The 27,042-nt window shown below is 33.7% G+C and overlaps 1 protein-coding gene across 2 annotated transcripts in view; it reads left to right on the top strand.

Annotated features, from left to right (window-relative positions):
* LOC141558199 (protein FAM169B-like) overlaps positions 1-27,042 on the top strand; it is a 100,931-nt gene that overhangs the window by 2,729 nt on the left and 71,160 nt on the right. The gene's annotated exons all lie outside the window — the stretch shown is intronic.

The raw sequence follows: 27,042 nt of genomic DNA on the forward strand, positions 1-27,042 counted from the left end.
TTGAAGGAAGTGATGGATTCTTTGAAGTGAATGTAAGGAGAAAGTGTGTTCTAGGCATGTGGGACAGACAGCACGAAGTCAGGAACATGCTACATCCAGTGTTGTTTGTGAGGAGCACAGAGAAAGCCAGTTTGTGTGAATTGTTAGACCTTAAAGAAGAGTAGTGTATGATAAGACTGGAAAGACAGGTTGGGGCCAGATTGGGGAAGGCTTTAAAAATTAAATAGAAAAGTGTACTTGGAGATTATTATTGAGTAATTAAGTGCTATAATCCAACTTTTGTTTGAGGACAATAACACTCTGTTTACTTTCTAAAACAAGCAAACTAAAGATTCTAATTCAGGGAGGTACATTTGACCTCAGAAGTATCACTGAGGCATAATGGAATGCAACTCATGACTGGATTATGACTTCGGAAGAAAAGATCCTCTTCAAAAGAATAGAGTAGATAAAGGGTATATCATATGATGAATTCTAGGAGCTGGGGAGGGGGTTAGAGCAAGTGTAGAGAGCATTTGGATAAAGGAGGCAGAAACAGTAGTTTTGCTACTGGAGTGTTTTATTGGCCACTTCTGTGCAAGGAGAAAATGGGTAAAAAGTTCAGAAAATAGAAGGACCCTTGCATAGAGGAAGCATGTAGTAATAGTTTTTTAAACATCTATTAGAGGTCTTTCCCACCCCCCCCTCCCCCGAGAACTGTTAGCAGTTCATGATTTTTTAAAAAATAGTTACCAGACATATGCATGGGTAATTTTACAACATTGACAATTGCCAAACCTTTTGTTCTAATTTTCCCCTCTTTCTCCCCCCCCAATGTCAGGTTGACCAATACATGTATAAATATGTTAGAGTATAAATTGAATAATATATATATACATATACATATATATGCATATATATGTATATATATATCTACACACACACACACACACACACACACACACACACACACACACACACACTTGTCCAAACAGTTGTTTTGCTGTACAAAAAGAATCAGACTTTGAAATAGTATACACTTAGCCTGTGAAGGAAATCCAAAATGCAGGCAGACAAAAATAGGGGGATTGGGAATTCTATGTAGTGGTTCATAGTCATCTCCCAGAGTTCTTTCGCTGGGTGTAGCTGGTTCAGTTTATTACTGCTCTATTGGAACTGATTTGGTTCATCTCATTGTTGAAGAGGGCCTCGTCCATCAGAATTGACCATCATATAGTATTGTTGTTGGAGTATACAACAATCTCCTGGTCCTGCACATTTCACTCAGCATCAGGTTTTTTTTGTTTGTTTGTTTGTTTGTTTTGTTTTAATGTCAATTTGGATAGAATACTGGTTTTGGAATCAGGGAAATAAGCATTTGAAATCAACATCAAACATTAGCTGTATGACCTTGGATGAGTCAAGTTGAATCAATAGGTTATTATGAAGAACTTAGCTGGTTCTGCTAGAGAGCATAATGGGATAGAGTGCTGAGCTTGGAGTCAGAAAGACTCATCTTCCTGAGTTCAAGACCCTTACTGGCTGGGCAAGTTTCTTAACCCAGTTTCCTCATTTGTAAAATGGGCCAGAGAAGAAAATAGCAAACTACTCTTGTATCTCTGCCAACACTGATCTTTTCCCTCCAAAGAGCTAACCCTACTTACTGCCCAAACCTGGCCTGATCACCGACACAAGTGGGGGTCCCAATTTGCAGCTGAAACAAAAAAATTTCAAAAACTTCTGCCAAGTATTTGTAGGTGGAATGTGTGACATGGGAGACACTGGCATAGGATCCCCCAGCATAGCATGTTCTCATCAAAGAAGGTGCTGCTGTGTAAGAATTAAAATAGCTCAAAAAAAAATGTTGATTGATTGATGGTCACAAGACTACTCAGAGAAGATGGAATTACTCAACAGTTATTTGCATGTTTTCTCCAAGAATAATGACCTTTGCATAGTAAAGGATAGAAAAATTACTAATGGGGACTTGATACTCAAGTTCTGTAGGGAAGTAAGAGTCCTTTGTTTCCCTTTGCAGTGGGAGAACAGGTTTGATAGGTAATTTTTACTGGCTTCTGGATACTGGGCTGGTTTCTCAAAAGAAAAGCTTTAATGTTGTGTAAAACAGGATGTGATCAAGAAGCATCAGGGGGCTGGTTGGTGTAAGGGGGTACTTCAGCATGGGTATTTATAGGGAAAAGGTAGGGCTAAGGAGGAGATGTTTATTCTTACTGGTTATACTCAAAGGAAATGTTTACTTCTTAACCATTGGCCAAATTCTAAGAAAAGTAAGAAATAGAAATGTGTAGCAGGGCCCAAGCTTCCTGGCATCCTGTCTCCTAAGACCCAAACTCCTTGAACCTCGGTGTGTGGTTGACCATGTTCTTTTTACCACAACCCAAGCCCCCTTTACCTGTTCTGGTGAGCAACAACTTATTTTTTCCCCCTACTCTTAACAACAAACAGAGGCTCTGCTGGGACCCATTCCACCTTGATGAGTTCAAGTCATCAAATCTGATGAACTAGAGAACTGAAAAAATTGGTATATGTGATTGATCAGAATGGTTCAGAAGAAGGAATATTGGCTTAAAAGTCAGAGATCCTGATTGCAAATCCCAGCTCTATGGCTCTCTCTAGACCTTAGCATCTTATCTTAAATATGGAGTGGGATTAACTGACTTGTAAGACCCCTTCTAGATCTGATCTATCAAAGATTGTTGAATGGTTGAGGTGCTATAAGATGGGAGAAAGGAAAACTTATTTACTTTTACAAAAGAATTCTTTCTGAGTCTCTAAGATATCAGCTAATGAACTTCACTTTGATTCCTGGTAAAATTCTATGCAATAAATTCAAATTAAACATAAAATAAATTTCAAGATTATATCTATCTACACATTTTAACAAGAATCTTTGGTTCCCTTAAACAATATCTACATAATAACAGGAATTTTAGGCACTTTTAAAAAGAGAAAGTGGAGTAGTAGGCTGTTCCAAAAGCAAACTTTAAGTGACTTCTTGCAGATTAAAACTACTTACTTGTGTGGTCAGTCTCACATCATCTCTAAAAAATAAACCTTATAAAGAATAGCATTAACTCATCACTGTAGTGGAAAACTGGAGTATACAGATGCATGTTTATTTTTTCTAACACTTGCTGTACTATACTACTACTCAATTGTATCTCCTGCTAAACTCTCTCCCGCTCTCTCCCAGCACATAGCTAGCTACAAGTATTGTAGATATTTTAAAAAACTTATTAAACTGAATTAGCAGATATAAGGAAAAGGAAGAGGTGAACAAACACAAGGAGCATGGATGGTTTCATCACCTTCTGATTATGCCAGACTAATCTTTTTTTTTTTAATTTTTATTAAACAGGGATATTAGACTGGTAGATCAGGAAATGCATAATTGTTGTTCTAGATTTTAGCAGTCATTGACAGAGTATGTTCTGTTCTCCCAGGAAGAAAATGGATAGATATAAGTTAAACAATAGTTGATTTAGGTGAATTTATAACTGTTTTAATGACAGCTAATCATTAACCATTCAATTTAAATTTAGGAGAATGTCATTAGCAAACTAGGTACCAGAATCTCTCCTTGATTCTGTCCTTTGTAATGTTATCTGTGACTTGGATAAGAAATATAGATGAAATACTTATCACTTTTTGCAGATGATGCAAAAGGCAGATAAAAGAGCCAGTATCCCAGAGGCTCTTAACAGCCTAGAATGGTGGGAAGAATATAACAACATGGAGTTCATCAGGGATAAAAAGAAAGTCTTACTTTTGGGTAAAATTAAAAAAAAATCAACAAATGTGTACAAGATAGGTAGGGGAAATGTGCCAAAAAACAATTTTTGTATAAAATTTTGAGAATTTGTATGAACTTTAAGCTGAAGAAATATACGTCACAAATGTACCATAGCAACCAGTAAAGTAAATGGAACCTTTCATCAACAGATTCATGGTGTCCCAGGCTATCTATGCAGGTGATGTACTCCATCATGGTCACATGTAGAGTATTATGTTATGATATACATACTTCATTTTAGGAAGGACATAAATAAGCTGAAGATACTTCAAAAGAAAATTATGGGGATGGTGAAGGGCTTCTAGATCAACAGTTTGCAAAATGGGGGGGGGGATAAAGCCCCTTGGGTGCATATCCTAGGGCATTCCTGATTAATCTGTTGTAGGATGAGAAGGTGGGTCTTGTCCACAACACAATCACAGTAACTCCTTTACCCATTATAATCCAGTATTCTCCCATTTTGACCCTTCTTGCTATTGATCTTCCCAACTTTACCCCCTTCTCAGGAATGTAATATAATAATGACAGACACCTGGCTGCACACCTTGGTGTTCCCCTGCCCTGCTGCTCAGGTATCTGGCAAGTATTTCTTAGTGAGGTCAGCACTTTGGGGCAGTGACCAGTGACTAAGAATCAACTCCCACCGCCTTTTAATTTTTTGTAGGACAATAAGAATTGCAGAGGATAAGCAGGAATCAATAGATTGTGATCTGCATTATATCTTTCTACATCATCTTCACCCTCAAACGTTCCCTTCTGGACTTTACTGTTTTGATCAATAGTATTGCCATTCTTCCAGTTCTTCACTCTTATTCATACTACACATCCCAACAGCTTGTAAATTTTATTGTTTCTACTTCCACAACATCCTTTACATCTATTTGTTGTCCCCTTCTCTTTACTCAAAGTTTCCACTTTAGTTTAGTCCCTCCTTACCTGTCATTTAGACTATTGTGGTATTCCTGTGATTAGTTCTCTTTTGTCAAGTATCTCTTTTATCTCATATAGACTTCCACACAAATATGGCAAAACATTTTAAAGAGCAGAGATTATGTCACTCCTTTTTATTAAGTTTACTAAATATCACATTCTTATTCAGATTATCATTCATCATATCACATTCATATTAACCTTTTAAATTTTGCATTTTTTGTGCAAATGGATAATGTATATTATTAAGGTGAAATAGAAAGAGCATTCACCCTTCCTTTTATATTTGTTATCATGAAACCTATGTTCAAATATCAACTTTCTCACTTGTTATTTGTATGACTTTAGCAGATAAGTCCTTTAACTTCTTTGGGCTTAAGTGCCTTCATTTAAAATGAGGATGGTGATGGTAGATATTCCAAACTGTGATGTATTCCTCCAGAGTCCATAGTTAAAATTTCAATATGCTCAGAAATCATAAAGCTCTATAATCAGGACTTTGTTGTTTTGTTGATTGTTTAGACTTTAAAAATAATAGAAAATATTTTTAATATTGCAGATTTAGTTAAAAATGTGCAACACAAATTTTTCCTCAGTTTTTAAACATAACCATTATACTATTGTTTCCTGCTCTAAAACTAAGTATGACTTATGAAAATATGATGCTATGATCCTAGTTCTGGAATATATACTTTATAAGTCATTAAATATACATACATTGACAGTATGTTCTCAGAAATGTGTGCTATTTGATGTGAATGATCCAAAATATTTGCAAATCACTGTTCCAAATGATGCCATATGAGAATTGGTTAAAAGAATAAGATGTTTGACTTGGGGGGAAATCACAGTATTTGAGTTAGAGATTAGACTAATTATGTGTGGAAAAAGACAAAAAAAACTGGTAGAAGTTGAAAAGCAGATTTAGCCTCATTAACAAATAAAACCTTCTAACATTAGAGCTTTCCCATTGTGGAAAGCACTGCTTCAAGAGTCAATGGATTTTCCCTGACCAGGGATGTTGTGGAGGGATTGCTGTCTTGGGACTAATTGTTCCATACAGGCTTTGATCTCCTTTCCAATTCCCTTAGATTTTGTGAAATGCCTGAGAAAAGGATACTCCCTACCCATTCTCCTCCCCCATCCCAATTCTTAACTTCAAATTTCTTGGAGGTTTCCTCAATGTGTGTCACAACTTTAATGTAATTTTAAAAATCCCTGTTGGTCCAGACATTGTGTAGAGGCTGACCACAACTCTATGAACTTCATAGGCCTCAAAGCTGCCATGGTCTTTTCTTTTTTTTTTTCTGTCTCCCTTTTCAAAGCACTTTACCACCATTCATTAGTTATTACTCACAGGCACTGTCAGTTCCCTCCCTTTGCAGATTGAGAAACTGAAACCAAATTTATGAATTGTACCAAGTTGTTTAGGATTTGCTGAGACAGTGGGCTCCCTCCTTTCTCTCTCTTTATTCAGGGGTCCATGTAGTATTTCTCTATTCTCCTAGACTTTGCTCATTAGGATTTCCCTGTCTGGAAAACTTTCTGATCCAGGGAATTTTCCATCCTTCCAGCCCTAGCTCTGAGCTTGTGGCAAGAGAATGTCATCAGAGACTTTTCCATACTCATTGATTGTTGTTGATCCCCTCATAGTGGTGCTTGAGGTCTGTCCGGAGTAGGAGCCAAGGGGAGTGGCAATTGGTTTATTTGGGTGGCTTTAATTTCACCTCCCAATGTCTCTGTAGATGCCAAGAGAGAATTCCTCTGACTCTTTCCTTTCTCTCATCTTCCATTTATTTGTTTCTCTTCCCCATTCTCCCATGGAAGGGAGGAAGCATAAGAGGAAGAAAAAGGAGACATTTCAGTTTTTCCTCCTGCAAATCTGAACCATGACTAGAAGGGCTTCCTCCTCAACGCAGAGAAAGAGTGTCACTCTTCCTCAAAGGGGAAATAAAGTGAAGGATATCCTGCCTCTTCTCTGTCCAATTCTGGCCAAACCCAGAACTGGTTTCTTTTTCATTCCTTGAATCTCTTTAAAGGAAAAATGAGACTCATAAAGATTTTCCCTCTTTTTTTTGGAAGCAGGGATAAGAATATTGCTTCCTTTTATGGTCTATGTGATTTAAAGTTGTAATTTGAGTTTTGGTTTTTTGTTTTCATTTTTTTTAATTTTAAAATTGTATGGATGGGTGAATTATAAAGAAATATAGACAAGTAGTAAATATTTATGCCCATTGTTTTTATTAAGAAGGGCTTTGGAGAGAATTAAGGAAATATAAATTATCTTTTTTTTTCTTTGTGTTTAGGGAGAGCTTTTGTAGCAAGCCATTTATAAGAATTCAGTGAAGTCAAGCTGAAATAAATAATTGAATTTGATAAAACTTAGAAACTGAGGCAAGGAGAAAAGGGACTTCACTGGATTGGAGGGTGATAATGAGTCAGAGCCCACTCCCCTAACTATGGCCTTCGGCTATTTCTCAGTCTATTCGGCTCAGTTTCACTTAATGGAAAAATAATGGCATTTTTGTCTTCTGGAAAAGTGTAGTTGGCTGAATATTGTTTAAGGATTTTCCTGTATTTATTTCAACATTTTCTTTAGCTTTGATGGTCACTGATGGCCAGAATGACACACAGCAGTTGAGCATTAATCATTCCCACATGTGGTATACTGTAATGGATTGAGTTTTTAAAATAACTGAGCCATTTACCCCTGCTTTGATAGCACATTTTCAGAAAAGGCTAGAGGGAATTTAGAAATGTTTTTGATGAACCTAAGTTTATCCATTCTTTCAGATAAGAGCTGATAGCAACCTCACCCCCCCACACACTTTTTTTTTTTTTTTTTTTCCTTAACAAAATGAATTGAAAGATTCCTTTTAGCATAACCATCAATGTTAGTTCCTTCAGTGGTACTTCTGTAAATGAATCAGAGAAATCTCAAGCTGGAATGGACTTGAGACAGGTGAGTAATTAAAGCACCTAGAATATTTGATCAATTCTTTTCCTGAAGTCTATCCTAGAGAGGATGCTTAAAATTCTGTCCCATAAAACTTGTTTCCTTCAATCATTACAATGGTAATTCCTTGTGTGTTTCATTAATATCTCTTCTGTTTTGGCTTAAATTCATTTCCTCCACAGTGTTCTGTGGACCTGGGCAACTAACTCGTTTTTTTTCTTTATTTTTCTTTGTCCTTTGTTGACTTACAAAACTCAGGCATTTGAGATAAAGTTATGGGCTTTACTGGAAAAGGGTGAATTTCAAGATGTTTGTTAAAGAAGCCAGGTGGTGTTCTGTTATGGACAACTTACTCTGAGAGGCATCTTGGGTTATGTGAAATAGTCATGAAAATAAGTACTGATCCAAGTCCTAAAGAAATCAGAATGAGAGTCTCAGGAGAATTGCCTATTCTTTCTTTCTTTCTCTTTCTCTCTTTTTCTTCCTTCCTTCCTTCCTTCCTTCCTTCCTTCCTTCCTTCCTTCCTTCCTTCCTTCCTTCCTTCCTTCCTTCCTTCCTTCCTTCCTTCCTTCCTTCCTTCCTTCCTTCCTTCCTTCCTTCCTTCCTTTCTCTTTCTTTCTTTCTTCCTTCCTTTCTCTCTTTCTTTCTTTCTTTCTTTCTTTCTTTCTTTCTTTCTTTCTTTCTTTCTTTCTTTCTTTCTTTCTTTCTTTCTTTCTTTCTTTCTTTCTTTCTTTCTTTCTTTCTTTCTTTCTTTCTCTCTTTTTCTTTCTTTCCCTCTCTCCCTTTCTTCCTTTCCTTCTTCCTTCCTTCCTTCCTTCCTTCTTTCCTTCCTTCCTTCCTTCCTTCCTTCCTTCCTTCCTTCCTTCCTTCCTTCCTTCCTTCCTTCCTTCCTTCCTTCCTTCCTTCCTTCCTTCCTTCCTTCCTTCCTTCCTTCCTTCCTTCCTTCCTTCCTTCCTTCTTCCTTCCTTCTTCTTCCTTCTTCCTTCCTTTCCTCTGAAAGTGTGTGTGTGTACATAAGTAATCTTTTTAATGTTTAAAATTACTTAGGTTAAAAGGTTAAATTCAATTGACATTAGAGTACATTTATATGTATCTATATCTGTCTCTCACACATGGAAAAAGGAAGTTCCTAATTTATGTCAAGTTTTTTTATTTTTATTTATGTAAATTCTTTTCTATGTTCTTTGTTTTCATTGTGTTATGTTAAAAATTATTGATTTTTTGAAGTCCAAGGTTTGAATTGGGGGATTGGGGTGAGGTACTGCTGTTAAAAGCTTTGTCTTTTCCATAGCTCCCCTAAGCTAAGCCCCCGATTTGTGAAATTGAAGCAAAGAGATTAAGAAAAGTTTGATAAATTCAACTTTGAGGATTGGTCTGAGCATGTGCAAAGCAGAAGTTTCACTCTGCCCTCTTGTGATAACATTGATTCCCTGCAACCACTAGGAACTGAAAATTCAGCATTATTATGGAGACAACCATTTTTCATTTCTACATTGTATTTAATTTTGATAATGAGTTAATAATTATAAAGCAGTAACACAGTGCCTGGGACATAGTAAGCACTATATAAATGTTAGCTTCTGTCATCATCATCATCAAATTTATTATTATCAGTCTTAGAAAAGTCATAATCTTAGAGAGCAGTGCATTTGCCTTTCCCTCTCTTATCTTTTTAAAATCTTCCCCATCAACTCTAGAATAGATGAGATATTATTTAGCATAGGTATATGGAGACGATGCTATTATCCCTATCTAAGGATCGTGAATTGAAGCACAGAGAAGTGGTAATTTAATAGTAATTAACATTTAGAGGAAGAGCTAGAACTAGACTAGGTCTTCTAACCCACCATTGCAGTTGCCTTTTCATTGTTATTCTGAATTCTTTCTATTTTATATTATCTTTTTTTTTTTGTCCTTATATTGCTTGTAGGTATCAGATAGGTGCACATTGGTTAGTAAAATTGCATGAGGATTATTAACTGGTAGAGAATTCCTAGGGGATTTGTCAACATTAAGGCACCATTATATGTAGTAGTGTTTTTTTTTGTTTTTTTTTTTTTAAGAGACTCGGGTCTGAGATTATGTGCTTGAAAGATAATTTGGAAGATCCCTTTATAGAGTAAATGGTGAAGCTGTCCTTTTAAACTTATTTGGCATAGGTCACAGCCTTTAAGAAGAAAGCTTGTGATTGTGATTGAAGAAAAATTCATGCTTTATTGAGATCATCTGTGGTGTTTATTTTGTTTATTAGGTTTGGCATTCATCATTAACAGCAAATTAATAACATATTGTTATTGAAATATTTATTATATTGAAATAAAACATGTGAAGAAATACCTTTATAATTAGTCCTCCACTCCCACTACTATGACTTTTCATTTAATTTTTTTTTTTTTGCATTTGTTACATCCTTAAATCATTAAGTTAATTAATTACAAAGAGAAGAATCTTTAAACAAAAGCATTTACTTTCCTTTACAAGGGAAGAAAATATTAACTTGAAGAGTGGTGACTTCATTTTTCCTGAGAAGGCAGAGAGGAAGCTGTGAACTAGCAAGTCTGAAAAGGACAGGTCAGCTTTAGGTTGGTCCTTTGTGTTAGCTTGGGAGGTATTTCCAGCCCCTAGTATGTAGGGAAGCCAGCCATAATGCCAGTATTATTTGCATACTTTATGGTATGCAGATGTGTGTTTGTGTGTGTGTGTGTGAATGTGTGTGCATAGGTTATTTATAAATTGTTTAGTCTATACACAATAAGCTTTAAATAAATATTATCATTGTTTTTGTTACTTTTAATGGCATTTTGTATTTGTAAACTACATCATGAATTTCCAGAACATTAGAATCCTATAGCTTCTCTACCTTTTATTTTTTATTGGTAGCTTTGGTTTTTATTTAACTTTTAATTTTGAGTATGTCTTTCCCATCAAATAATCTCTTTTAATAACAAAATTTAAAAGGAAGAGAAGAAAATCAATTCAGTGAAAATAACATGAGTTAGTATTTGCAAAGTTTTACATCTGGAGTCCTCTTACCTTTCCAGTGAATGGAAGGTAATATGTTTTCTTATCTTTTCTTCAGGGACAAGCAAATTCACTATAATGATGAAGGATTTAAGGGTTTTTTCTTGATTTTATATACTTCACCCAATATCACTTCATCTGTTTTCCCATTCATATTCACCATTTCTTGTGATAAAATAATATTCCATGATATTTATGTTTTGCATTAAAAAAGTTTTATCCCTGTGTTTTGTTTAATCATTTTTAATTATTCCCACATTGAAAGGTTTCCTTATAACAAAACAATTAAGTAAAACTGATAATACAGTGACTTTATTTGAAAGTTCTTATATTTCACATGTGTAGTAAACTTCTCAATTATTAAAAAAAATTAACAGAAATTTATCATCTCTCCCTCCTACCCCATACTCTTATCAGAAGAAAAATTCTTATACAATATGCATAATTAAATAAAACAAATTCTTTTAATGGGTATATATAAAATACATCTCAATATGTATCATAAATCTATCACTGCTATGTAATGGACAATATGCTTCATTATTATGAGTCCTTGGAAATCACAAATGGTCATTATATGTTCATAGTTATTACAGATTTCAAAGATTCTTATTTTTACAGTGTTATTAGTGTCTAAATTGTTTTCCTGTCCTGCCCGGTTCATTCATCACAAATTTATGAAATTCTCAAAACTGTTCTTTTTTGCAATATTGATGTTGTATAATATAAATTGTTGTTCTGGTTCTGTTTCCTTCACTCTATATCAGTGCCTATAAATCTGTCACATTCACATACCACAATTGTTCTTGATTTGATGGGCATTCCCTTACTTTTCAATTTGGTTGCTACCATAAAAGGAATTGCTGTACATATTTTTGTATCTGAAAGATATTTTCCTTTTTTTGATTTCATTGGGTATTATAGGCTTGCCAGAGGCATAGCTGGGTCACAGGAGATGTACAAGGTTTAATAACATTTTGTGTATAATTCCGAAATGCTTTCCAGAATGGTTGTGCCCATTGACAGAGGTCCCCAAGCAATGCAATGATGTGTCTGTTTTCTTCCAGCCCCTCCCATATTTATCATTCCCCACCTCCCCCCTCCCCCCCCCACCCCGGTCATCTTTGCCACTCTAATGGAAAAGAGAGAGAATCTCAGAATTGTTTCATTTCCATTTCTTTTATTAGTAGTAATTTGGAGCATTTTTTGTTTCATAAATAACTGGAGGTTCCTCTGTCTCTTATTTGGTCATGAACTTTTCTCCTACCCATAGATCCAATAAATCATTTTTTCTATGTTTCTCTTATTTGTTTATATAATGTTTTTTGTCTAGATTGCATACCTATGTGGAGCTTATTTTTGTATAAAGGTATTGGTCAAATTCTAATTTTTCCCATGTTACTATCTATCCTTACCTGAAATTTTTTGTGAATTCCTATTTTACTAGCAGAGTTCTTTGTATTTATTGAAATTAGGATAATAGATATATTTATTTCTTTATGCTGTGCACCTAATCAGTTACACTGATAGATCCCTCTATTTTTAACCAATACTAATTGTTTTTAATAATTACTGTGTTGTATAGTTTGAGATCTGGCCCTGCAAAGACACCTTCATTTTCTTTTTTGCATTATTTTTTTTTTGAGGTTCTTGACAGTCTTTGTGAATTTTCTTCTTTTATCTAATTATGTAAAGTATTAATTTGGAGCTTGATTGGTAAAGCACTGAATAAACAAATTAGGTAGTTTTCTCATTTTTACATATTATCTTGTCCTATCTGTAAGCAATTGATAATTTTCTAATTATTTAGACCTGTCTTTGTGTAAAATTATTTGTAATATTTGTGAAGTTCTTGTGTATATTTTGAAAGGCAACTTCCCAAGTATTTTATTCCTTCTGTAGAAATTTTAAATGGATTTTTTGTTTTTATCTCTTCCAGTAGGTTTTTATTGATATTATATAGAAGTGATGATTTTTTGTGTTTATTTTATATCTTACTAATTTGCTGAGGTTGCTAATTGTTTCAGTTAATTTTAGTTGAGTCTTTAGATTTAAGCATATTATTAAATAAGCTACAAAAGAGATATTTTTGTTTCTTCTTAGCCATAGGTAAAGAATCAATTAATTTTTTAGAATTAAGCATATTATTACATAATCTACAAAAAAAGATATTTTTGTTTCTTCTTTACCTATAGTTATCTCCTTAATTTTTTTTTTTTTAATATCTTAGTGGTATAGCTAATGTTTCTATACTGTGTCAAATAAAAGTGGTGACGGTGGATAACCTCATTCATTTCTAAATTTATTGAAAAGGGGGTAGCTCTTGATTTTATATACTATTCATATATTCATACATACATAACTGATATATATGCACACATACAAGTTTATGTATATATACATAGTATTTGTTATTTTAAAGAAAGGTCCACTTATTTTTATGTTTTCTAGTAGTTTATATTAATATTGTGGAAAGAAATTGGTAGGATCTCTGAATTTTTTGAAGAAATTTATCTAATATTGGAATGAATGTTTCTTTGAATTTTGATAAAATACACTTGTAGATTCATTTGATCTAAGACTTTTTTTCCTTTGGAAGTTTATGTCTTGTTTAATTTTTTCCTCTAAAATTGGTTATTTAAATTATATATTTCTTGTTCTGTTATTGGATATTTTTTATTTTCACATTTCATTTTCAAAGTATCATTTTTTGCAACTTAACTGAGCAAAATAGTTTCTAACAATATCCTTTATTTTTTCTTCATTCATTATGAACTCATTTCTTGTTTATATTATGTGTGTATGTGAGGCAGTCAGGGTTAAATGACTTGCTTAAGGTGACACTTTTTTGTTTTTTCCATTTTTGGTACTAGTGATTTGGTTTTCCTTTTAAATCAAATTATCCAGTGATTTATCTATTTTAAAAAGTTTTAAAAGTTCAATTTTCTTGGCTTTGAATTTTGCTAATTTGTTTTTCCCCCCAGGATTTCTATTTTGATATTTAATTTTTAAAAATTTATTGGTTGTTTAGTATTTTTCAGTTGCATTTCAAATGCAATTCATTGACCTATTATATCTGTTTTTTGTTGATAAACATATTTAGAGATACCAATTTTCCTCTTAGGACTGCTTTATATCATCAAAGTTCTGGAATGTTTTTTCATTGTTAAATAAAAAATATCAGTCATTTATATAATTTGTTCTTTGACACAATAATTCTTTAAAATTAAGTGTTTAAATCTTTTGTAGATTAAAAAAAACATTACTTTCAGTGATTAGTTAGTAAAATTTTTATTGCATTGTGGTCAGTAAAGATTAGGTAAATTGTTTCTTTTTTTTTTTTTTTTTTTGCATTTGTTGTGAGATTTTTATGTTCTAACACATGATCAGTTTTATAAGGTTCTATGCATCATTGAGAAATATGTATACTTCTTTCTGTTTCCATTCAATAATTTCAGAAGTCTATCATATCTAATTTTTCTAAAATTCCATTCAGTTCCTTAATTTCTTTCTAGTTAATGTTTTAGTTAGATTTATTTAAGGCTGATGGGGTAAATTGAGTTTCTTAAATATTAAAGTTTTGTTATTTGTTTCTCTTTATGAATAATTTGGTTTTTTCTTGAGTATCGATTGTTGAATATTGAAATCAATTCATTGTCTATATTACCTCTTAGCAAAATGTAATTCCTTTTGTCTTCTCAATAATCAAATTATCTTCTCTAAAATCATAATTGCTATTCCTTACATTTCAGCTGAAGCATAATAGGTTTTATTTCCCCCATAATTTTCCTTCTCTATACTATTCTCTCCATGTTTACTTCAGATTATGATCATTTTCTTCTTTTTTTTTTCTTTTGAATTTTCTCTTCACTATTACCTCTCCAAGCTTAAGGTTTGTTTTGTTGATATCTCTTAACTTACCCTCTCTTTTATGTTCATCTTTCCTCTCTTCCTCTTCTTTTCTGTGCCTCTGTAGAGCTAAATTTTCAAGGAAGAAACTTCAGGTTGGTCTGACTATCAATCTTAAATTTATTTTATTTCCTCGTTGAGTTTTTGATTCAGAGAAATAGGTGGATTCTCTATAAGAGAAAAAAGTTAATCTGCCTATTTCTCTGAATCTACCCAATTTTCACAAGAGATGAAAGTTACGTGGAGAAGTTCTTTGGGCTATATTATAATTATATTTTCCCAAATTCAGCCTTGCTGGATTTTGGTTTATCTGCTTCCTCTACACCTATAGAACTTTGTACTCTCATATATACTTTGCTTTGTGCTATATTTTAGGTTCATTATTCCAGATTCTGCTTAAGTGGATTTTGGTTTATCTCCCTCCTCCAAAATTATGTCACCTTCTCCATAATTATCCTATTCCAGTTTCTGTTATGACATCTTTGTTAAATTGCTTGTCGGCAGGGGTAAACTGTTTAATTTATTTTTAATCTTCCTCAAAGTGGTAGAAGGTCAATTACAATTGATTCCATACAAACTGAACTAGTTCTTCACAACCCAGCATCCCCACTTCTTGTCTTTGCAAGAATCTTTGCAAATGTACTACCTTCTTACCTCTAGTCTCTTTGCTAATCATTGCTCATGTTCTACATCCTCTGGGAATCCTTTCTTGCTCTCATGTTAGATGATCCTTCCTCTCAAATAATCTTAGATACCTTATCAGTTTTCTCTATGCTACCATAGAAGCTATTAGAGTAAATTGTTTTTCATTTTGCCTTTATATCCTGAGTGAATAGCATATAGCTAAGTGCTTAATAAATATTTCTTATTTTTAGACCAGATTTTGGAAAAATTAATTTTCTGGACAGAAACTGGACTGTTTTGCTGAAAAGAATTAGTTTGCCCAAGCCCTTCTAATAAAGTGGAATGCTTATTCCTTTTCATTCCCATTCTAGTTTTTCAAGACCCTATCTAGGAAGAACAGAATTTCTATGTTTTTTTTCCCATGAGGTTGTCTAGGCTCTACACATCCCAAAGGCATCCTTCTGAGGTCCCATATTTGCTCCAATAGCTTTAGAAATGGAAAGTCATCTTATTCTTAGATTCAATATTTGGGAACTCCCAATGGCTAAAATTTATGTACCACAATGAAAAAGATTTGTCATCAAAATTACCCCATATAAAGTTTTGGTTTTCTCTAATGCTGGGCTCATAGATATACTAATAAGTCATATTCTTTCAATGATCAACTCTCTGGCAGAAATTCGGGACCTCTTCAGCCAAAGTATGAAATCTCTTGCTGAGTTATGGCGAGGGAAACAGATACTTCCATGTTGTCTTTCTAACCTTTTAAACTACAGTCTAGTGACTGGTATTAGCTGTTTTCCTAACAGCAGATGGCAAACAGCTAGACTGATGTAATTCTTGCTTGTAATTCATTCCTGTGAAGTTCAAAAACAGCTTTATGAAATTGGAGGGGACATCTCTTTGTTTTGCTGTATGACCAATTTAGGTCAAATTAAAACATATTTATTAAGTTTCATTTGTTATCCTGTGACTTGGGAAAAAGCAAAGATTAATCAAGCACAGTTTCACCTAAGGGCATTATTGGTAGCAATTTCAGAAGTGGTTTCTTGAAGTATGCTTATTAAATGCAATAGATGCTCTTTACAAACCAGATGCTTTTAAATAGGCTGTGCTTCTAGTTTGCATATTCTCTTTTAAAAGACAGACATAATCACTAAGTATAGAGATATATTGCTGTACTGGTTGTACAAAGCCCAAAATATTGAATTTTAGTTGTGTATTTTTAATTGCCTCTCTTTACCCTCACTTGCTTTTGGTCATTCTGTTTCACTTTCATTTCTCAATTTTTATTTAATGTCTGGTACATAGGTAAAGATATGTAGCCTACTCCTCTTCTTTCCAAAAACAGAACATTAGCAACACCCAAAGTGCCCAAAAGAAACATTGAATCTCAGAATTGGAAGGCTTATTAAGTTAATTTCCCCAATCTGATGCATGAGTCCTTTTTATAATACCCTAAAAAATTGTTGTGTTAGCACATTCCTAGTCACAGGGAACTCACTGGACCCATGAAAGAGCCCATTTCATTTTTAGATAGGTTGAATTGTTAGAAAGACTTTCCAAAAAACAAGAAAGAGATAAAGAAAAAAAATTTCCTAAATACTTGAGAGCAGTTGACTTAAAAGGAAAAATTAACAGAATGTTAGACAGTATGCTATATATACATTATCTGAAAGAGAAATCCTCAGTTATTGGGAATTAATGGATAGGAGCTATTATAATATTATCCTTTTTAACAGGATTACAGAATAAAACTCAAATTGATAAAAGTGATTTGTGATATCTATATTTGTATCCAACATCTTCAGAATGAAGCTTGCTTATTTTTTATTTTTTAAAAATTGATTTGTGCTTTTATTTAACTTACTAACAGTGATCCCATTCTGGTTAGCCAAGCACAGACTTCTCCACCATTCTGTGTGTTGCATTTTCAAAATGAGTCACTAATCAATGCACCTGGACACTTCACTGAATGCTGAGTGCATTAGAAACAGTCAGTGAATGGGTGAGGCTCTGCCACCTGTTCTGGAACTTATTCCATGTTTTGACAATTTACCATTTGCACCCTTCCTTTCATGACACCATCATCTGTTTCTTTTTCCACTTTGTGCTAAATTATATCATGTCAATACTTTACTAAATGTTATTTTTGACACATGTATTAACTATGTCATAATACACAAAATACTATATTCATGGATGTCAATATATATGGTATCTTATATATATGTGTATATATATATTCTCTTTCTCTATATAGATATAAACTATATCATTCTCAATATTCTCAATGTGGTACTATGCCATTCTCACAAGGTGGTCAGAAAAAAGCAATACAAGGACATTCTCCAGGTCTCTCTGAAGAACTTCAAAATTGATTGTATGACATGGGAGGCACTGGCACGGGACCACCCAGCATGGCATGCCCTCATCAGAGAAGATGCTGTGCTGTACGAGCAAAACAGAAGTGAAGTAGCTCAGGAAAAAATGTGAGACGTGCAAAGTTAGAGAATCCACCACAAATGTTTATAGGGACTGTTTGGGTCCAATCTGTGGCGGATGTTCCGAGCCCACACTGGTCTGATCAGCCATAGTGGGCCACACTGTAACTGAACTCTAACATAGCGGCATTATTTTGGTCCTCTTCAAGGATGAAGGACACCGATTAGTATCTATCTATCTATCTATCTATCTATTTAATATCTTTACACACACGCACACACATGTAACTATATACACACATAGTCACATACACATACATACACATATAACCACACACAATAACCTCATGTACACACATATATGCATATAACCACACAATACATATATAGCCACATGTGCATATATGTGCATATAATCACACACATAGCCACATGTACATGTATGTGCATATAATCACATATATAGCCACATGTACATATATGTATGTAACCACATATACACATATAACCACATGTACATATATGCATATAACCACATATACACACATATAGCCACATATAAACACACATAACCACATATACATACACACATAACCATATATACACACATACCTATACACATAACCACATGTACACACATATAACCACACATACAATATGCATACACATATACCATACATACATACATGCATGCATACAGATGCACACTTTAATACTTTAGTGGAATCATGATCCTTTTAATATAGATTGTTTCCACTAATGGCACAAAATACAACATACGCTCCTCATTCTTTCTGATTTTTGTCTATTTTTTTTCCTTTATACTCCTTAGAGCATCTCTTCAATGTGCTGGAGGTCTTCTGTTAGATCTTTTTACATTCTGTACCTACTAATGCAGCACTTAGACTGTTTATCCATTATCCGTTACTTTCATTCATGATTATCTACCTCTGTTTGTAATCATACTTTTTGGGGATGGTTAAATGTGTGTGTGTGTGTGTGTGTGTGTGTGTGTGTGTGTGTGTATATATATATATATATATATATATATATATATATATATATATATATATATATATATATATATATATATATATATATATATATTATATATATACACTGTTTGGCTTTTAAAGTTTTTTATTATGTGGCTCCTTCCTACCTTTATACCCTATTGCTCCGCTTACTCTATGATTCAGTGGCACTGGCCTTTTTTTTTTTTTGCTATTACTTGCATAAAACACTCCATTTACCTGATGGAATTTTCACTTGCTGTCCCCTTTGCCTGGAAGAATTTTTTTCCTTTCTTATCTGTCTCCTGGCTTCCTTCAGGTCTTAGGTATAATCTTACCTTTTGCAAAGAAGCCTTTCAAATTCCCCTTCATGCTCATAATTTCCCTTGAAGATTATTTTCAATTTATAATTTTTGTACATAGTTATTTCATGTTTTCTGCATTGTTAAACTGTGAGATCTTTGACAATGGAGACTGCTTCTCCAGTCTCCCTTATTTATATCCCAGCATTTTGCACAATGTCTGGCACATAATAGATGCTTAATGTATGCTTATTAACTTCATTTGATTTGATCTAACTTTATACCCCTATACCACTTAATAGTGCCATAGTTCACTTTTAGAAATTTGCTATAGCCTATGGTGCCCAGTATATGTTTTTCTCTTGTCCTTTGGCTCACCTATAATTTTGATTCTTGTAAGATTATATTTTTCCATGATTTATAATCATATAATGTTACTTGGAAAATATTAGCATAAAAATACATTTTTGTGTCAAGGAGAATATTGGAATCATTGAATACATTTTATAATTTCCAAAGTGTAATCCAGCTTACTCTTCTAATCCTATTTAATTCTAGATACAGCTTATTGCTCATTGATGGTGTTTTTCCAAGATATGCATCAATGGGCTAACTTAATGGACAGGCCATAAAACTATGTTATAGTCTGAATAATAAGTATTTTAAATTCATTTAGTTTTTCCTTTATGGATTGTTGAGAGGTAGTGAGATCTAGAGAGATAATAACCTTAGAACCAGAATAAGCAGAACACAAATCTTGGATGGGTACTGGATGTGTATGATCCTGGTCAAGTACTTTAAACTTTCTTTATTTTAAGCAACTCTCTAATAGGTTGCAAAATAAATGTCCACATACATTGATAGAATTTCTTCATGTAGGGGAATCATGTCTGATTCCAGTGCCAGTCCTTGTAAAGTGATTGCAGATCTCACTATAACATATGTGGAAGCTCTGTAATATTTAGGTACTTGATATAATCAGGATGTTATTACCTATAAATAAGAACCCCATGGGGTTCTTGAGGGAATTCTTCTGCCATTGGCCTATATTCCAGACTTTTTTTGACTGTAATGGATACAGTTGACTAACACTAAAGACACATTGGAAAAGACAATCTTTGTGATTGCATTTATCATGACATTAATAAATAAAACATGGATGAGGAGCTCCTTATTAGAGAACAACCTTAAAATTTTACTTACCAAAGTCATATTCATTTTTATAATTAAACAATAAATATAAGAGAGTCTTGTGCTCCTTAATTTCCTCTATTTGCTCTGTTTCTCAATTCCTAGACTTTGCTACCATAATCCTTTGCATTTGTTAATTGTTGATTTTGTTCACCAGCTCTTAAGATCAATTTTTTTGATGGATGTCTGTGTAGCACAAATGTGTGTTTGTGTGTGTGTATACATATATGTACACACACGTGTGAATAAGTATGTACAGTATATAATTGCTAAAACTCATCAGAAATTAATAAATTTGAGTATATTGTTTTTGTGTTGACATGCATATTTTCCAGCTTATGGTCAATGCATGCTTCCTGCTTTCATTTGGAAATGTGAGCACACCAAAATTTAGACGTTTGTTGCAACTTGACAAAGATAAATTTTTCTTGTGTTACCTTCTTTGTTCTCAAGGCAATTAAAAACAAAACAAAACAAAACAAAACAACCAAGAACAACAAAAAAACCTTCCACCCATTCACTATATTACAGAGGAAAATAGCCTTTTAGTTAAGTGAACAAACCATTAGGTAGAGAATAGAAGAATATTCACTGACACAAACTATTAATCTATTGATCAATGATGGCCATTAACTGAATTTATTTATCATAAAAATTAATAATGAAGATACTGACAGATGCAAATGTCTATCTCTGTTTTGCTTTCCTTGTTTCCTGTCATATCCTTTCAGTGGTTTCCCTCTGTCAGGTTTTTAGTGATTAATTTGATGAGACTTCATGGTTTCCCTTGGGATTCTCTGCTGTCATCTAATATAGTGAAGTTTTACTCCCTAAAGGGGGAAAATTTTTTCTTTTGTTTAAAATGTTCTCTCTTGCCTTTTTGCTTTCTGATCTTATTTTTTTAGGTCCATCTTAATTGGTTAAATACTTTTTCTTATTTCTATGTATACTTAGCAGAACTTTAAAAAAAAGTCATATGTAGATCCTTGAATAGCCCTATTTTTTTCTCTGTCCTTTCCTCCTCTCTCTTTTTCTGTCTGTTTCTCTCTTTTCCCTTTCTTCCTTCCCTCCCTTTCTCTGTCTGTCTTTCTCTGTGTTTCTGTCTCTGCTTTCTCTTTTCAGGAGAAATAAAATTTTCTGCTTTTTTTCTCTATACTTATATCTTCTACATACAGTTGTGGATTTTAATACTTCCTCCTTGTCTGCCATTATGTCTAGACTTTTTAATTCCCCATAACTTTTCTTTGCTTAAGTATGCATCCTCTTACTGCTGAAATTAGGGTAATCTTTAGAAACTTCAGAATTCAAGTGGCTACTCATTAGGAGTACCAGTCTTACTATTTCCAAGTTCTTAGTAGCAACTAATTTATTTTATTCCTCCATCCCCACCCCACAAATAGCAAATCTAATAAACTTAAATAAAGAAGTAGATTTAGTAATCTGGGCATCTGGTGAGTTTACAATCCTCTCAGAGAAATAGGAGGAAATGGAAGTCATTTATTCTGGGAACTTAGACAGCAAAATGGTTCATGTAGCTTTAAACAATTAGAATATAGTTGAGGATGTTGAATTCATCTTTCTGATGTGGCACTTAATAAATGCCTGTTGACTGACTGATTTATTTTCCCATTTCTTTCACTTTCTTTGCTTTTTTTACTTCTGCTGGCTCAAATATGTATTTAGCTTTTCAAGTGTTTTTCTTGCTAAAAATATTTTTTATTATAAAGTTGACAAGATTTTCCTCTCTCTAGTATATCTTTTATTCATTCTAGTACATATTTTAAGTTATGGAAGTTATTTCTCTCCGAAAGAGAAAATGGACATACCGAGTTTTGGCATTAGAGTCACTGAATTTCTCTCGTCTTGAATTTCATTTATGTAAAAAATGAGTATTGGATTAAATTGCCCCCACAGTACCTTTTTGCTCTAAATCTATTGTCTTGTGATCTTGCAAAATTTCATATGTGGACTCAGACCATCTTTAGTGTTAGCTATCTATATCTTAAATTTCTGGTGTATTAGGTGGTATGTTTGCCTTAATTCTGTATCTTTTCTTAGAAGTATCTAGGTGGCTAGAAGAGCCAGGGCTGAAGTAGGTCCTTAATAAATCCTCCTTCAGTGTCTGACCCATAATAGGTACTTAATAATAAAACTTCCTTTCTTTCTTTCCTTTCCTTCCTTTCCTTCCTTCCTTCCTTCCTTCCTTCCTTCCTTCCTTCCTTCCTTCCTTCCTTCCTTCCTTCCTTCCTTCCTTCCTTCCTTCCTTCCCTCCCTCCCTCCCTCCCTCCCTCCCTCCCTCCCTCCCTCCCTCCCTCCCTCCCTCCCTCCTTCCTTCCTTCCTTCCTTCCTTCCTTCCTTCCTTCCTTCCTTCCTTCCTTCCTTCCTTCCTTCCTTCCTTCCTTCCTTCCTTCCTTTATTCCTCCCTCCCTCCCTTCCTTCCTTTCTTCCTTCCTTCCTGCCTCCCTCTCTTCCTTCCTCCCTCTCTCCCTCCCTCCCTCCCTCCCTCTCTCTCTCCTTTTTTTCCTTCCTTTTCAAACAATATATTATCAAGTATATTTCAAGGGAAGTACTTATTCACCTATGCTACTCTAATAGAATAGTTTCCCCAGAGGTGGGAATAGTCACTGTCTATTATTTTAACCATGACTCCAAAAAGTAAATTTCCATTTCTTTCATTTGTGACACTCGTGGTTAAGAGCTAATATTAGTAAGCACAACACTTTGGCAAGATCCATTTTATCTACTTAGATTCAATCATTTTATAAAACTCTGGTGCATCTTAATAACTTATAAATGGTGCTTCAGTATGTCAGAGATTTGTGATTGCAGGGTATGGACACTGCCTCCAAAAATATAGATGTTAAACTTTCTGGGACTTGGTGGCTGATTTATGAGAATTACTTTAGCCAAAAAATGTTTTGTATTTATTCCAGAATGGTGATAGGCTTCTGTGAAGGTAGGTTAGTTCTCAGTGGACCCCTGGGCAATTCATTGCTGGACCTGTGTGAAGAACTTCTTCATCTTGATGGCCAAACCATATATTTAGTGTAGTGATTGCATGCATACCACTCTATTACTCCTGCTTTCTTCGAGTTGCATCAGCCATTTTCTGTAGGTTTTCCCTTGTTTCTTTGAATTCCTTATGGACATTATCTCTTATGATATGTTATTGCCTTACCTTTACATACTTCAGTTGGTCCCCACATTTCCCAATCAATGGGGATCTACCTTGTTTCCAGTTACTTGCCAGCCCAAAAAGTGTTGCCATGAAAATTCTGTTATATATGGGATCTTTCCTTCGGTCATTAACCTCTTTAGGGGGTATCCATTCATTAGTGAGATTTCTGGATATAAGCAGTTTAGGAACTTATCACATAGTTCCAATTTATTTTCTAGAATGATTAGACCAGTTTTCACCTCTGCCAACAGTGGAGTGTTTTGATGTGTGTACTTTCCTAATACTTTGAAAATCTGTTTATATCTTTTATCGTTTTTACCACTTAGGATAGGTATTAAGTAAACATTCAGCCACTTTTCATAGCTGATGATCATTTGAATTAATTTAAAGAAATTTTGTTTGTATTTTTTGAACACATCTTTATTGGAGAATTACTCTTTATTTTTTCCTGTTTCTTGATATGACTTACCAGATAATTTTATTGTGAACATTCATAAACTATTTTTCTGATTCTAGTTGGATTAGTTTTGTTTATATAAGAACTCACAATTTTACACAATCAGAATTTTCTGTTTTTTTAAATGATAACCTATATTTCTGGTTTAGTTAAGAATATTTTATCCCATATCTCTAGCTGCAAAGTGTTTCTCCTTTTGTTCTTTCAAACATTTTTTTAAAATGATGTGACCTTTAAAGTTATGTTGCATATCCATCTGGAGCTTATGGTGGTAGATGGTCTAGGCTGCTGGTCTTAACTTAATTTCTGCCAAATTACTTTTTAGTTTTCCCAGAAGTTCTTTTTAAATAAGCAGTCATTCCCTAAGTTGCTTCATTTTTTTCCATAAGCATATATATATATGTGTGTATACATACACATACACACATATGGGTGTATACACACACATACACACACAAACATATATTTATTGCATATTGGATTGTTGTGTTTATTTGTTTCTGGATTTGCTTATCCAGTCTGTTCCACTGATTTACTTTTCTGTTTTTAAATCAGTTCCAAATAGTTTGAGATATAATATTTCTATACTCCTTTCATTTCTATTTATTTAGGTATTATTTTCTTCCAAATGCTAAATCTGTAGGTCATTTTGGTTTGCATCAAAACATTCATCTGAGGCATTATAGATAAAGTATTGGACCTAGAGTCAGGCAGTCCTGAGTTCAAATCCAATCTCAGAAACTGGCCGTATAATCTTAGGCAAGTTGACTTTTGTCTACCTTAGTTACCTGAATTGTATTTGTGCTCCTAGAGTTGTTGTGATAATAAAAGGAGATTATGTTTATAAAGTTCTTTTTATTTATGACAGTACTATATAAATGCTAGTTATTACATAACACTTTTTAAACATTTGTTTTCTGCTCATATTGACTTGAGTTTCTTTTATCAGAAAGAAGATAATTAAGATTTGTTTGAGTGATGCCCAAAGATTATTCTTAGATTTCCATTAATATGCTCATCAATTTATTTTCTATGGAAAGAATTATGCCACTAATACTCCATTTGGCTATTGATTATATTATTTTGAATTTATTATTACTTATGTGTCCCAGTTTTTAAAAACTTGATATATAAAAATCTAGATTTATAAGATATGCACATATTAAAATGATTATTTCTTTTTAAAAAGTTGAATTCTTTATAATGTCCTACATTTTAAATGAAACTTATAACAATGTAAATTTTAGTCATAATAATAATTGACAATTATAGAGTACTTTAAAGTTTTCCAGGAAGACCTAAGTCCAAGTACTGTTTCTGACACATCTGGCAATTCAACCTTAGGCAAGTGTCTTAGCATTTTAGCTAACTCTCTAAGACTAAAGGTTTCAGCGGTGCTAGACAGAATTGCTTCATTGTGATTTCCTTTTACCAGTTACACCATAGGTCCAGTGTCTATTTTTTATCTTGTTTAAAGGGCCTAGTCTTGTAGTGAGAATGTGTTCCTTGACCACATTTTTAGTTTTATACAGAGACTTCTCATCTCTACTTAAGACTGAGTTACTGTGATCAACTGAATTCCATTAAATTTTTGGAACCTCCTAGAAAATGTCAATTTAAAAAAAAATTTTAAACCACTGGTAGAGTGTTTTGCAATCTTCTGGGCTTGAGCTGAGCAGCCCCTCTGCTATTCACTCAACCAGAAAGTTCAGGAGCATACATTTATGATGTTTAATACTTAAGTGGAGTTTTCCAGAAATACCCAATAATTTAATCAGAAGCCATATTGATTTTTTAATTCCATCATGTGTTGTCTTCCACTTAACTACTTTTTTCCAGAAAGCTTTTTATTATTTTAATGATGCTTTAAGAGTTTTGATTTCATCTGTGAGGATGTGTCTTCCCTGCACTGTTACATAGCTCATCCCTCCATAATGTCGAGTTCTTGCTGCCAGAACAAATCATCTACCTGTTCAACAACTCTCAGGTGAAAAACCTCTCCAGATTTGACTGGCTTGGGCTTTGGTTGATAACACTCAGAATTGGTCACTGACCTATATTTAAAGCCCTTTCAGATCATGTAAACCCAAAATAAACTTTAAGTACCCAGCATCATCTTCCAACATCATGGCAAATTTTGATTGTAAAAGATTATACCATAGGGATGTGATTTGGGGAATAAACCTTTTTTTCCCATTAAAAACAACAATTTAGGAAGAAGTTTGCAAAAATTTAATGCACTTTTTTTAAACCAATGTATAAACAGTAATCCAGTGGAAAGGGAATATTTTTCTTATTTGTGCATGGGGATGTGTGTAGTTCAGGACCCTAGATCCATGTTGAGCACATACTATACCATAGTACTGCTCCTGCAGCTTCAGCACCATCACACATTTTCATGTTGGGAGTGAAATTGGAACTTGGTGTTTTTACATGAACTTTTTCAGTTAAATTCAGGATGTGAAGTGTCAGGTTCTGTATGTGCTCCTGCACCATGTGCCAGAGCCTTCTTCCTTCCTTTTAAAGGTTAAACAAATAGAGCATCCTAATGATAACCACATGGTCAGAATGGTTCGAGTTCAGGGAAAAGAGAAGATTCATAGACAAAGGTCCCTCTTCAAAGAGGGAGGAAATAGGATGATGTGCATACTGAGATGGATTGAGAGGGAAGAGGACTTGGGTTCAAATGATGTTTCACACATAGAGTACAGCTTACAATGAATTAGGAGTAGTTAGCTTTTATGGTGGATAGAAACTTGGACCTTGAATCCAGCCGCAGGCACTTAGTGATTGTGTGATTGTGGGCAAATCACTTACCTTTATCTGCTTTAGCTTTCTCATCTGTAAAGTATAAAATAACATCTACCTTCCAAAGTTCTCCTGAGAATGGAGTGAGAGAATATTTGTATAATACTTTTTTGCCAAACTTAAAATACTATAAATTACTAGTTATCATCATCATCATCATCATCATCATCATCATCATCATCATCATCAGACCCCTAATTTGCCTATGTGTAAAGTGAAGATAAATATAATACCTGTTTCACAAGGTTATTGTGATCAAAGTGATAATGTATGTAAATCACTTTGTAAACTGAGACTGAAGTACTCAATAAAATGTGAGTTATTTGTTATTATTATTCTGGCATCTTTCAGAAAAGAGAGCAGGTGTTTTATTAGACACCACATCCTCAACTGTATCCTAAATGTGGTTCCAAAAC

Source organism: Sminthopsis crassicaudata, chromosome 2 (assembly GCF_048593235.1).
Source record: "Sminthopsis crassicaudata isolate SCR6 chromosome 2, ASM4859323v1, whole genome shotgun sequence".
Lineage (NCBI taxonomy): Eukaryota > Metazoa > Chordata > Mammalia > Dasyuromorphia > Dasyuridae > Sminthopsis > Sminthopsis crassicaudata.